At 44.4% G+C, this 13,563-nt stretch overlaps 1 long non-coding RNA gene across 2 annotated transcripts; it reads left to right on the forward strand.

Moving 5' to 3' along the window:
• Positions 1 to 3,138: 3,138 nt before the first annotated feature.
• LOC136373653 (uncharacterized) lies at positions 3,139 to 10,182 on the forward strand. Of its 2 annotated transcripts, XR_010745695.1 has the most exons (3): positions 3,314 to 7,813; positions 7,954 to 8,610; positions 9,625 to 10,182. It is a non-coding gene; the product is annotated as an uncharacterized lncRNA (long non-coding RNA). The 2 variants fall into 2 exon arrangements; XR_010745694.1 differs by having other exon boundaries at positions 3,139 to 8,610.
• The last annotated feature ends 3,381 nt before the right edge of the window (positions 10,183 to 13,563 follow it).

The following is a 13,563-nucleotide window of genomic DNA, read 5'->3' on the forward strand; positions in this document are numbered from 1 at the left end:
CACCAACAATCCATGGTTGGCTCCACAGCTATTTGGCTATTGGTATTTGAGACAGATACATTAGCCCTCTCGTCTCCTAGGATTCTACAGGCAGTAAATTTTCTGCAGTTGTGATCTATTTTTGTCATGATTCTGTGGTGAGGATGTTTAGAGATAACTCAGTGTTTTTCATCTTTATGATTGCCTTAATAAAGATTACAAAATTTCTAAGATCTTAGAAACATACTGTACATCAGATGTCCTTCCCTAAGCAGTCCTACCAGTTCCATCAGATCCATGAGCACTAAGCTTTCAGGCTGATAAACCAGTACAGATGATCAGTTAGCACCTTTACATAACAATCCTCAAGCAAAAAAAGCATAAAGCCATGTCTATGGGAATGCAAGCAAACAGAAAATAGTCTCTGTAAATTTACAGGAAGGATGTAGATTGGGCTTGGAAGTACTGGATGTGACTTGTCTGTGCTGCAGTCCCAGGCTTTTCTTAATTCATGTCATGAAAGGGCCCTGGGCATCAGGAAGACATGATCCATTCTGCTAAGAACTGTCTTAACAAATGATAGCAGGGAAGTCTAGTGCCAAGTTGGGCCAAGTCTTTTGTTAACTTTGTAGCCTGCTTTGGTACACAGTTCTAGTGTTTATGGAAAAATGTGTAATTGCATAACTGGTAAAATGCTATTAAATTAGGTTGAAAGTTTGATGAGTAGATGTTACACTTGTTCTTACACCTGATGCCAATCTCTTTGCCATGGAAAGCTCAGCTAAACACTTGAAAGTTCCTTAGCCAAGGCTGCCAAAGGACTTGGATCTTTTAGGAAGTCTGCTGTAGTGTTGCAGTTTTCAGTAAGTTTTTCCACTTCCAGCTGTCAGCCAAACAGAAAACTGCCTGTTAGTCACCCATACTGAAAGGTACATAGGCATTTGTTCCATGGAGACAAAGCAGTAAGTCTTAATATCCCTGTTTCTTTGAGATGGTGTGTCCTAGTAGATTTCTTTCTTCCCTGTTGTGTGTCCTGTGTTTTTAAACTAGGGAAGAAGCTGCTGGATTTAATTCAGTCTGATTCACTCAACTTACGTCCTATAGAGGTTTAGAGCAGAGGTAGGTCTTGAGGTCCTACTCTCAAGTGGACATCACATCATTAGACACTGTGCTAAGTAGAGGTGTTTTCTGTTAGTTGGGGATTTTTTTCATTCAGGGCATGAGAAGCCTATCCAAATAATAAATAATTAAGACTGCAAAACCAGGAAGAAAGAGCAGGAGTTTAGAGTTGAATTTAGTATTCTACAACTTGGGTTCAGTCTGTTGGTATGCCCCTGCTCTGGACCATGCCACCATGTGAGATGTTTGTCACCTTGGCATCCATATAAAAGTCTATCACAGGTACATTTTGTTTGTGGCTAAGTAATTTCAGATCTTGCCATGGGGATTTCTATCGCAACCTTCCTGTCAAATGTTAGGGCTGCTATATTGAACAGGTAAAATCAAAGGGTGTGGCAAGTTAGAGGGTAACAAAAAGGGTCCTCCTAAAGTAAATTTCTATCTGCATAATGTACTCTCATTTGTAATGTATAGCCTTGTATGAGAACATACCAATATCTTGTCTTTTTTTATGCTAGGCTAGATATGCGGCATAAAAATTATGACAAGACTATGCAATAAATCCAGAAATAAAGATCAAAGGTATTTTGACTACAGGATAGACTGAGGAAGATATGAGTCTTTATGTTAAAATAGAATTGTATTTCCTGTATGAGATATGACTGGAGAAACACATACAGCTGGAAATAGAGTGATAGCAAATGAGACTTAGACTAGAACAAATTTGCCAAAGTGAAAGGGGAGGGGATTTTGTGTTGTGGAACCTCTCTTGGGAGGCCTCTAAAGGCAGGCCAACACCTGTATGGACTGTTTTTTGTGCAGCTAGTCCTGCCTGGGGAAAGGGCAGAACAATGGAAAGGTAGGTCTGGGTCTTAACAGATGTGAGACTAAAGAAGCTTGATGTGACCAAGTCTTTATTGCTCATAGTGTTTCTGGCACACCTTACCTGTATGCCTCGGCTAGCAGACCTGACCAGATAACCTTTCCCCAGGAATTTTGCTAAATAGTAGTGTTTAAAATCCATGTCATAACAATATGGCTACACCTTATTTCAGGATGCCTTAATGATTATTTACTATAATATTCCATTTTATTGGCAAAATACTTTGTTTGTCCAATATTTTCCAAGTAGAAGACTGTTTCTCATGATTAGCAAATGATTAATTGGTGGGAGAGGAGAGGGGAAAGAAACATAATTGATAATATTGAGTCCATTGCTCATTGCTGGCAGGTAGCTAACCAATGGGGAACCATGGGTGTATCAGGTGTTAGTAATAGCTTGGCTAGAATATGCTTCATGGAAAGCTGTTCAGCTTTACACTAGCATATGCTGTGCTTCACAGTCAAGAATTGTTTGCTACCCCTTCCCCCTTTTGCCTTCGTTCTGGAAACTGGTTTCTTCTTTTACTGAAATGGGAATGCAGCAAAACCTGAAAAAATCTACACTTTATACAGAGCAGTCAAGTGCTACTGAGTAAACCTTCATTTTCAGGTATAGGCTTCCCATCAATCCATGGGATGTGTCCTTGCTCTCCTGAGCTGAAGGTCACATTTTTGTTCTTCCTGCCTTCTTCACCATATAGTTGCCATGGCTTGGTTCTGTCTGATGTTGTTGCTATTATGTGTGGGTTCTAAGGAAGGTCATGGTAATGAGTGTAATCAGCAGGTTGACCCAAACCTCATCAGTTTGCTAGTGTATGACAGTTTATGTTTTTACCCCATCTGTGGTCTTCAGCAACCAAGCAACCTGACCTGAAGCTGCTCTAGTTTCATTTCTCTTTTCCTTGCAGGATTTGGCTGTTTAGTTCATTCCCCTCCTACTTACTTACTGTTCTCTGTAAGTACTAAAATGAAGATTACAAAACAAATTATGATGAATCAGTTGCTTATATACTGCAACAGTTCACATCTTGCCCCTGAATATCCCTTCCAGCCAACTCCTTAATGCTCTTGCATCTCACAGGCCATGCATCAGGAATGAAGGTCGATGTTAAAGGGCTAAATTCCTAAATTCCCAAAAGAGGATGCAGGACTTGAAGTCCAGCAGATTTTTCCTTTACACCTATAATTTCCCTTAGTCTTGCCTTCTAGTTTGGTAGCTGCAAATAGAGAGTGAAGCACCAGAAGCAAAGCCTAGTTAGTTAACCTCCTAGTTAGGCAGGCTGTGTTTGGGGGAGCCTCTGGGAGGCTGAAGAAGAGCCCACAGACTAAGGAACTGTTGCATTCAGGTTCAGTCGCATATGGACAGACTGGTTTTCTCTGTCACTGAGGTTGTCAAGTACAAGTCTTCTCCTGATGAAAACTCAAGCACTACTTTGAAAATCGTCTCTGTGGTGCTAACCTTTATTTACACGTAGGTATTTTGAGCCCCTGGGCTTCTTATCCTCATGGATTCTTTCACAGCTCCCACAAGCAAAGGTTGTCTCAGTATGAAAAGAAGAAGAGAAAACTGAGTAATGATATTGCAACTGCAAGACCCCTAGGAAAGAAACCAACCAAGAAAGGCACTTGATTAAAACCACAAGGACTGGTGGTTTTAAAACATGGTGCCAACAAAGCCGCTTCTCTGGAAATCCCATGAATTTCCCATTCTGAGCTGTTGGACAAACCCTTCTCTGGGTTCAGATTTTCACTTTTGATTCACCTTCCTTGGAAGAAACAGGTTATCGATAATAATTTTTTACATATGTTAATTAGATCAGCAGCAGAACTAGTCACAATGCCCCAGCCCCAGCCCCAGAGAATTTCTCCTGTCCTATCTCCTGTTCTGCTGTGGGCTGCTGCCCTCAGTGACTGCCTCAGTGACTCACAGGGGCAGATGCTGTGGTAGATCTGGGGCAAAAGGGTCTAGGGGATAGCTGAAACATCTCATAATTTGTGATTGCTGATGTCTCATTGCCAGGAATGGAAGAAGGAAGCAGGCAGATCTTTACCCTTTGAAAGAGAGTGGGAGTCAGGGGACCACTAGCTGGCCAGGAAATCTCTAAACAACAGCTCCCAGTGAGGTATGAGGGGTAGTCAGATCAGATCCTAACAGAGGCCCATAATGATCCCATGAGGAGTGTGAGAGAGACAAAAAGCAAAGTTGGGAGGAAGGTGCAGGCTGGGCATTGGCCCTCAGCATCAGTGAGCCAATGGAAGAGACCTGCAGCAAAGCAAGATGTGTCCCACTGTTCCCCCAGCACTGCTGGGCAGCTTCAGTGTACACTGGAGAGGAAAGCCAATCCCTGGGGCCAGGGCTGAGCTAGAGGTGGCAGCTGGCCCTCCACCCCTCTGAGTTGATGGGGTTGTCCTCACACTATGCCCCTTCATGTTGCTGCAGGGCTTTCCAACTTTTTTGAGGATGACCTGGCTTCTCAAGGTGTCTGTTGCTTCTTTGAGCTGCTGCAGATAAAGTGACCAGAGCCCAGCAGGAATGAATTGGTTGCACAAACCTTTTCAGAGAAGCTTAACATGAGCTTGTTTCTGTTCTTGTGTTCTGTTTGCTTCAGCCAATCACTACCCAGTGACTCCTGGGTAGTACTGACTGTAATAAAGATGATGGCAGGTAAGTAGAGACTGCATCGCCCAAGCTGTCCCTGACATTGTGGGAAGATTCAGGAATAGACCCAGGGCAGGTGGGCTCCTCTGGATAGTACCCTTATACACAGATGTCTCACCTGACTCCTTGTAGGTATCTGCCATAGTTTCTTTTTCAATCTGCACTTTCTGTACATTATCCTTAAGTACTTATGCCTTCTTGGAATGGATGTGTTCTTTAATCTCCATTGGAGTACTACCTTAGAGCAAGCCACTTCTCCATATAGCATGTGAAAAATCACAACATGAAGACCCTAAAGAGTTAAATTTTATCAAGTACCAAAATTTAGCAAAAATAAAATAATCCGAATGGGAAAAGGGAATCAACTTGGGGATTAGTCATTATTGAGTAGGATTTACAGAGGAGTAAAAGTAGCGTAAAATGTAAACTAGCTTTGCATCCACCCACCATACCATGTTTGCTTGCTGAGAAACACCAAGCAAGAACGAGTAGGCACATCATCTGATATAGTGCAGCAAAGGTCCATGGGTCAAAATAGTCTAGCAAAAGAATGACATCTCAGACAGCAGGTGTACATGCCTGAGCTGAAAAAGACCTACATACAAACACAAAACACACTGGTCATTGGCCACCAAGGAGTACCACAGCCTTTGCCCAGAGCTCTGTCTGCAGATCTTAGCATTGCCCATGGCCATTTCCTGAGAGATATTTCACAGGGACAGTTGCAATTAAAAATATTTTCCACCCAAAGCTGTACTTTACTTCTTCCTGCTGGCACCAGAAAAATCATGTACATTGCCTATGGCAATGATGAGGTTGTGGACAAATGTGCTCCAGCACAGATGGCTGCTTTCCCTCTCATACAGCCCTTTGCAGTAAGGAATGCAGATTAAACCCCCTGTGTCCCAATTGCATTCTCTTGCCCTTCTCTGAAAGCCCACTCCCGGTAAGCCCCAGTCTCTTATGAACAAAGGGCAGCAGCTTTGCACATTGCTAGTGCCCAAAGTTTGACACTGCACAAAGATGATGATTCATTTGGCAATTTTGAGGATGCATTTCACTCCTCATTGTTCAAAGACCTTTTACTTTCAGGACAACTGTAGTCTGACAGATTTCAGTATCATGGCTGCTCGTGGTCTGTCCTGTATCTCTTCCCATAGTTTAAACAAGTGCCTCTTCTCTTCTTTTGACAGCATCAGCACTGCTAAATCAAACCAACCTGATACCCTGCTTACAGCCCTAGCTTTGAGAGTCACATGCGCATGGAAAGTCCTGGTTACATTAACCCTTCTTCAAAACAAATTTCATATTTCCTGAGAAAAAAATCAGTATCAGAGACACCATGCTTACAGCTTTATATGCCAAACAAAGAAATATGAAGAAACTAAGTGCTGAATTCATGTTTTGCTAGGTTTTATATTTCTGAAGCAAGGTTATGCTTTTGTAGGACTCGAGTTCAATTAGCTTTTGAAGGCATGGTCTATCAGCCCTAGTGCTTTTCTTTTCCCTCCTACTACTGCCCATAAGTCTCTTTCTTCTCCCTTTTGTCTTGCTTCCTTCCAAGCTGCCTTTTCCTATCCCCTTTGCATGACTGGGGGAGTTTCTGCTTGCTTACTGCTATACTGTATCTACCTGCATGTTTAGTGTGACAAGTCTTCATAGAAGGTGATGACAGGATAAGGGAGGTCCTTCCTCCTAAGACCTCAGCAGTGGTGCTACAAAAGTAAAAACTATAGGCTCTAGAAAATGTGTGAAGTTTTAGATACATATTCCCCCTAATTTAAAAAATATAATTATGCCAAGCCATCTGTTGCTAATGTAAAAAAAGATGTAAATAGATGATACATAGTGTACAGAGTGTCACATGAGTGCTCCATCTGCTATCAGGAAAGTCACCGCTCCCCAGCAACAACACTGGGTGCTGAAGTGCAATCCAGCATTTGGAACAGCCTTAGACTTTCCAAAGGCATAACCCAATCCAAAGGCTGACCCAAAAGAAAAACAACTCAAGAGTGCATTGGTAGATCTCTAAATATCAATTTTTCATCTCTGTTTTTCTGACAAGTAGCAATAGTGGGAGGACAGGGTAAGTGACACCTTTATGGTCCTTTTTCAGACTCTTCGCAAGCTCGGGGATCTTGCTCTCCTTACTCATATTTCCAAGGTTTACCTGGAAGACAGGAGTCTAACAAGCTATGTCTCTCTACTTAATAACATCAGAATGTGCCCACAATGTCAGAGTAATTGGGCAGTGAATTAGCAGATGAAATGCAGCTCTGACGAACATAAAGTAGTGAGCATAGGGCAACAGCAATCCTTTCCATGGGTGCTGACTGATGAACTCCATATCAGCTGTTGCCCTTAGGAAGAGACCCAAGAGCTACTATGAATGTTTTGGTGTGCTCAGCACTGGTTAGAAAATGAAATAAAAGGTTGAGAATTATGAGAGAAGCAAGAAAGGCAATTTAAGCTTCTTAAACAAACCTGTGGCACTAGTTCCATAAGGACTGATAAATATGGAAGCCTTAGAACAACCTTTCCCTCCAAAAGTTCCCAAATGTTTGTCAGCAGTAGACGGAGGAAGATCTTTTATCGTGCCATACTCTTTTCCGAGGTGTCTGCTGCTGTCAGCCAGGGAACTGTGTCAAATGGCTCCACAGTCTCACCAACCTTGAACGAGCTTTGCAGAACCCTGTAACGTTTCCCACTGGCAACAGTTTTGGGACAAAAAAGGAGTGCAAAACAACCCTGTACGAAGCATTGATTGGTTGAGAAAACAGTCTTCATTCCCACACTACCATCAGCCCTTCTTTCCCAGATTTCTTTTGGATGGGTGTGAGGCAGATGCTTTTGAAGGCCAGATTTTTCCCCTGGGGGCACAGCCCCTACATGGAGCTCAGAGATGGGGAGAAAAGGGCAATAACACAGAGAGCAGGGCAGGTCATGGTGGCTGGCCCCTTCACTCGGGCCACCTACCCTGTGGTCTTCCCCTCCCCACAACAGTTACTGAAGGAGGGAAATGTTATCCAGTTCATAGATGGAAGGTGAACCATTCCTCTGGGACATAATTTAGCCTTCATCTTTCTTTTCAGGTGTATCTTTCAACACCTCTTCATTTCCAAACAAGCCAGGAGGCTTCACTACATGAGCAGTGTTTCACCTCTGAACATGGAGGTGAGGTGATGTCTGATTTAACAAGGATCTTCACAGTAAAAAGATGAGTGGAAGAAACCTGAAGAGAAACCATCCAAAGTCTTCTGGCAGAGGGGCAGTGAGGATGCCCTTATGATCTCTGCCTTGCTGGGAGTTTGCAGGGCTTCTTGTCCCAGTGATGCTGTGGAAGACACAGTTACAGCAAAACATCCACTTCTGGGGACAAGGCAGCTGTTACCACCTGGATGAAGCCTCCCCCATGCTACCAAATCTGATAAAGCAAGACACATGGGTTTTGTAAACAGCTAAATCAGGTACAAAAAATTATGCCACAAATTTGGCATCAACCCAAACATCTAGTCCAGACAGAGCCTGAGTTTTGTTATTGCTCAGAAAAAAGCATCACAAAAAAAAATTAAAAAAAAAAATATTCTGCCTTTTAAAAACTGATCCCTTGAACATAAGGGGCTCTTATTCTGCCTTTGGTGGGAAGGGCATGATCTGCTCTTGTATCTGGCTCTTGCATCCTTATCAGGTAATGAAGGTTCCCAACAGAGTGGATCCTGAAAAACCTAATGCCACAGATCCAGCAGGAGGTAAATGCAGTTTGTTTGACCATGCAAACTATAAGGTTTGGAAGTTCAAGATGGGATCAGGAACTGATGCCAGCTGTGTTCGCCCCCCACCACAATTTCCCCAGCCAAAGCTCATCTCCTGCAGATGTAGAGCAAGAGAGACAGCACAGGAAAACCTTTAACCTCTCCATGCCTACCTGGAAAGCCACTTCTCAGAGGTACAAGCCAGCAGATGAGAGGCAGGTGAGCTACCAGGGCTCAGAGGGCATTTAGGCATGTGCAGAGTGGCTGTAACAGGCCCCCTCTTGTTTTTCACCTTTTACAGCTTCTTGAGAGGCCTGAATGGCTCTAATTTTGCATATGTCCTCTGCACTGCTGAGCAAACAAGCAGGGCCTTGTCTCCACCAGACTCCTCCACCCTTTGTTGGCTGCCTGTCAGTTATCTGCCTTGGTGCATTGCAGGCAAATATTTGCTCTGTGGTCTCAGACACTACCTCACTCCTGTTTGCCCAGGTTCTCACTTCAGTGCCTTGAACATTGTGCTTACTCCACCCACACCCCGAGGTGACCGAGTCACAAGGACACAGCTTTGTGTGCATTACTGTCCTTTGTGTCCTCCTTCCCTGGCACTGCCAAACATGCAGATCAGAGATGTCCAGGCTGCCAAACCCACCTGCAGTCTTTAAAAAGCATGTCCTTCCTGGAGGGTGTACCAGCCATGCCCAACCCACCAGTAAGCACCAGGAGATGAAGAGAGGGGGCAGATACCACACTTGCTTTACATGAGCCTCTGTAAATGCTAAGCTCCTGTGTCTAATTTTGCAGTGACTATAGTGTGCTGCAAGCCTAGATGTGTAGAGGCTTGAAGTTTCATTTTTTTCACCCACTTGCAGGTGCCTTGCAAGCAAAGCAGTCACTTGGCAGGGCTACGTTTAATTACGTGTGAAGCCTTTTTCTGTTGGGCTGTGCTCCCATAAGGTCATGCAAGCTACATAAAATTATTAATTGTGACCATGGTGGGTGCTGTGCATGAAACAACCTGAAAGGCAACTTAGATATCCTTGTCTAGGGAAAATTGTCCAGTTAAAGCAGACACAGGTTCATCCTTCCAGTGATTCTCTCAGTGGTGTGTCCTGTTTGGCTAGGTACTACACACTCCCCTGGGAAAGCCCTGACTTCGACCCTGAGGAACAAGAATAAAATGAAATTTCCTGTTGTGTTCTGCTGTCTTCACTTCTTTTTTTCACCTCTCTTAAGCTCACAGCCTGAAAAACTCAAAAGTGCTGCCAGCCTGTGTAGCACAGACCCTTTGTGCTACACAGCAATGGAGTGAAGACCCCTGAAGTGCTCTCTGTGCATCCTGGTAGCAAAGGTGGCCTGTTGTGCATCTGGAGAAGTTTAGGCAAGGCTAAGACCAGTGCTAATATAGATCATAAGGACTGTTAGAGTGAAGTAGCAGCTCTGCAGTTGGTCCACATGGTTTTAATTTGAGAGGTACCAGAGAAAAGCCACACACCAAAAGGTCAGGCTGCAGCCGTTGTACCAGTCTCAAGCCAGATGGACACATTTCTGCTGTGGGATACCTGCTCCAGGGAGCTGCTGCTGCTGCTGCTGCAGCGGCATGGAGCAGTCAGAAACAGTACCAAATTGTACATAGGATCCACTAGCCCTGCTGCCATCACCACAGTGACCAGCTCTAACAGCCACGGATCTATCCAAGAAGGTGGGATTTCCTTCCTGGAGCCTCTTGCAAGGCTGGTGTGTGCAGAGAGGGATCAAAGTATGTGGTTTTAATAAAGAAACACCAGCATAAAATTTGACAAGTTCTTTCATTCAAACAATTTGTCTTTCTTTCTAGCCAGAACATTCACTTCACACAAAGCCAACAGAGAAAACCAGAAAGTCTCTCCTGGTATTGGCAGTCAAAACCCAAGTAGCAATGCTAATTTTGAAAGTAGAAGGGAAAGGGAGTGAGGTCAGGAGGCAATTGCCCATTGATCCCAGCTGCATGGCACAAGGCAGACACTCCCCTGGGCCCCACTTTGCATTCTGTCATTTCCAGAAATGACAATGAGTCACATTTGCACCATGTCTCATTTAAAGAAACTGAAAGAATTAACTGGTAAGGCACAGGGAAAAGCTTGTTGTGAGTCATGCTGTCAGAACCACATCTGCACAAGCACAGGAAAGCGCGCATGGCTGTTCCCAAACTGCAGCCCATGGACAAAAATGTCCCTTAAAATCCCCAGAATCTGCAATCAGTGAAACTCCAGCACCTTCAGAAAGGCAAGAGGTGATCCAAGGGGGATATTGGCGGTTCAAGATGATCAGTGGCATAATGAAATGTCCAGTCATTTGTACAGCTGGGTTTTGGCTGGGTTTGTCTTTACCCACAACGTATGCTCTTAGGTGGCCTGGAAACAGGCTTTAGAATAGTCATTAAGAAAGCATTTCGTCCAACACCCACAGCTGCACTGTTACTGAGACATTATAGATGAAAAGGGAGAGTTGTTAATTTCCTCAGACCAACCAAGCTGGCCAGCACGTGGAGTTAAATCTCCACTGCTCCTCAAAAGGTTATAGCCATGAGAGAAAGATACTGCAATACATTCCTTCTCAGTCAGCTCCTACTTAAACTGAACTGCAAATGCTGGAGAGCCGTGGCCTGTGGGAAAACATCAGAGGTAATCTGGCACCTCTGCTGTGCTTTCTTAATTGCCTTCAAGTTTTGGATTTTCTAAAACGTGTTTTGGAGAATAGCAACAAGTCTCCCCATGCTGGTGTTTTGCCCTGAAGTATTTACATTAGTCTCAATTTTGTGTAATTTTCTGTCTGGGATTTTCCTTCATTTTCTCCTCTATTTAAGCCTGCTAAACACAGAACCCAAAAAGAAGGGAGATCTAAGACCTTCTTAGAACCAAGGGGCAAATCCACAAAGCCCACACAGTTTTTAAGACCACATTCTTGCTGTGGCTTTACCCTAGCCCTGCCCAGCCCATGGAGGCAGCAAGGCTGTGCTGAACCTGCAGGCTCATGGCACTCACCTTAGGCAAAATCTTCCTCCCTTCTACAGCTGTGGTTGTTGGTCAATTTATTAGTTCACTGAACTGAGATCCTCTGCTTTTGTACATTGACAAGTGAAACTGCAGAGAATAACATGGTATGCACTCTCTCTGTCTTCTCTTCAGGAGGGTGGATTCGATTTGCTGCACAGCAAAGTGCCTATATACACCTGGGCAGGGAAGGCACAGAGGGAGGAAGGGGAGCTGGGAAGGCTGCCAGCTGCAGCCTGAGGGAGCAGATGGAGATGCAGTGTTAGGGTTAGAGAAATGCAGTGAGTGGGAGGCACCAAAGAAGAGCTCAGACATAGAGAAAGGATGGAAACCCGGTGGAAAAGAAGAAAAAGTCCTCTTCGCAACTGTCTACAAGCATCAGGAATTTCAGAGCATTGGGAAATTGTATTTGGTTTATATGGCAAGGTCCTGGTAATGGGGGCACTACACAGATGGCTTCTGTGAGGAGCTACCAGAAACCTCTCCCACATCTGACAGAGCCAATGCCAGAGGGTTCCAGGATGGACCTGCTGCTGGCCAAGGCGAAGCCACTCAGAGATGGTAGTAATGACTCTGTGATAATATCTTGAAACAGTAAGAAAAGTTATTGCAAAGAATTAACTGTGGCCAAAGAAGAGAAGAGTGAGGATATGTGAGAGCAACAACTGGGTTCCTCTCACATATTCTGCAGACACAGGGAGAAGGTGAGGGAGGAGGTGCTCCGGGTGCCAGGAATGAGATTCCCCATGCTGGAACAAGTGGGTGCCTGAGAGGAGACTGTGACCCCGTGGGAGGCCCTGCTGGAGCAGGGTTCTGGCAGGGACCTACAGACCCATGGAGAGATTATGCTGCAGCAGGTTTCTAGTTGGACTTGTGACCCTGTCAAGGACCCACAGTAGAGCACGGAAGGACTCCTCTCCCTGAGGAGAATGCAGCAGCAGAAATAACATGATAAACTCACCATAACCTCCACTCCCCATCTCCGTGCACCACTTGTGAGAGGAGGTAGAGAACTGGGAGTAAAGTTCAGCTGGGGAAGGTAGGAGGGGTAGGGAGAAGGTGTTTTTAGGATTTGTTTTACATATTACCTTGTAATTTAACTGATTTTAACTGGTAGTAAATTCAACCTAAGTGAAGTCTGTTTTGCCCATGATGGCAAGCAATGAGTGAACGCTCTCTGTTCTTGTCTCAGCTCCTGAGCCTTTCCTTATGTTTTTTCTTCCCTGTCCATTTGTAGGGGGAAGTGATAGAGCAGCTTTGGTGGGCACCTGGCATCCTATCAGGGCCAACCCACCACAGAGGTCCTCTGTTGATGAAGAATGGAGTAAGACAGAGGTATGGCTGTTCCACTGTGGAGCACAGGCTGGAAATCTCCTTCAGGGGTAAGACATGATTAAGGCCTCTCAAGCAGATGTAATAGTTGCAGCCAAAAACTCATTTCATATTCCTTTCAGGTGGGCCCTGTAGGTCAGGGCCATGGACAACTGAGCTGTTTGATATCCTGCTCCCTATGGAAACTGGACCTGTTCCCCCAGATTCAAAGTAAAAAAAACGTGTTTGTTAAAAGAAAATAACTCACAAACAATGACCAAGAAAATAAGCAAAGAATGAACATTTGATCCCAGACATATAGACCTCAGGTAGTGTGGTGTTCAGAGCTGCTGCTGGCTTAGAGGTTACATGATGCTATGGCTAGAGGTGCAGAGGCACTACCCGGTCAGAGCAGAAGCCATTTTAATTCAAAAGTATGCCTCAGAGAATGGCCAACTCCAGGTCCCTCCAGAGATTACTAAAAGCTACAAGGTGATGGTCAGAAATCATGTGCCCTATTTGTCTAATGCATCTCCTGGTCTGGGTAACTGGATACTTGAAAAATAAACTTTGAGACACCCTCCAGAATTCAACCATTATGATGCATTATGCCAGTCATTAACTGTCCATCTGCCCTGCAGCTGGGTCTTTCTGGGGCTGACATTTGAGAGTTGTACCAAGAATGATGATGGCGCAAATTTCAGATCTGGCAGAATGGCTCAGATGATGAAACATCTGCCCAAATCTTGTAATTTACACTTCCTGACCTAATTTACAGTTGGTGGTGGGGAAACCCAATGCAACTTGCATGTCCTATCTTCCACTTTGCTAT

Source organism: Sylvia atricapilla, chromosome Z (assembly GCF_009819655.1).
Source record: "Sylvia atricapilla isolate bSylAtr1 chromosome Z, bSylAtr1.pri, whole genome shotgun sequence".
NCBI lineage: Eukaryota > Metazoa > Chordata > Aves > Passeriformes > Sylviidae > Sylvia > Sylvia atricapilla.